Here is a 1065-nt window from a genome sequence, read left to right on the forward strand (position 1 = left end):
AGCCTATCACATGGAGGTTTATTCAACCAGTTTAGCTGATTCCATGTTAAGAGATAGAACCATCTGGTTTAATTTGACCAAACTGAGTGTCACAATGTTATGATGAGCAAGTGTCTCGAGTAGATGCTTCAGTGGCGTTTAGGCACGACTACAAGATAAAATTCCCTAAAGAGTGTACATACATTGCCATGCCCACAGAATTAATTCAATACTGGGTGACTGTGTAAATAATAACAGTGGTCTCTCTCCGTTCTTTTCGGTTATCAACACACTACATATTTACAACTAATAGTAATACAAGATACCAACTTTTCATAGAGGCGCAGAAAACCAAAGACCTGCAAGTTTTGACATTAGAAAGACCTGCAAGTTTTGACATTAGAAAGACCTGCAAGTTTTGACATTAGAAAGACCTGCAAGTTTTGACATTAGAAAGACCTGCAAGTTTTGACATTAGAAAGACCTGCAAGTTTTGACATTAGAAAGACCTGCAAGTTTTGACATTAGAAAGACCTGCAAGTTTTGACATTAGAAAGACCTGCAAGTTTTGACATTAGAAAGACCTGCAAGTTTTGACATTAAAAACACCTGGAAATTTTGAGATTGGAAAGATCTGCAAGTTTTGACATTAAAAAGCCTTGCAAGTTATGGCATTAGAAAGACCTGCAAATTTGACATTAAAAAGCCTTGCAAGTTTTGACATTAAAAAGACCTGCAAATTTGACATTAGAAAAACCTACAAATTTTGACATTAGGAAGATCTGTAAGTTTTGACATTAGAAAAATCTGGAAGTTTTGAGATTAAAAACACATGGACATTTTGCCATTAGAAAGACCAGCAGGTTTTGACATTAGAAAGACCTACAAATTTGACATTAGAAAAACCTACAAATTTTGACATTAGGAAGATCTGTAAGTTTTAACATTAGAAAAATCTGGAAGTTTTGAGATTAAAAACACATGGACATTTTGCCATTAGAAAGACCTGCAGGTTTTGACATTAGAAAGACCTACAAATTTGACATTAGAAAAACCTAAAAGCTTTGAAATTCGAAAAGCCTGTAA

The sequence above is a fragment of the Palaemon carinicauda genome, chromosome 19, assembly GCF_036898095.1.
Source record: "Palaemon carinicauda isolate YSFRI2023 chromosome 19, ASM3689809v2, whole genome shotgun sequence".
NCBI classification, from domain to species: Eukaryota; Metazoa; Arthropoda; class Malacostraca; order Decapoda; family Palaemonidae; genus Palaemon; species Palaemon carinicauda.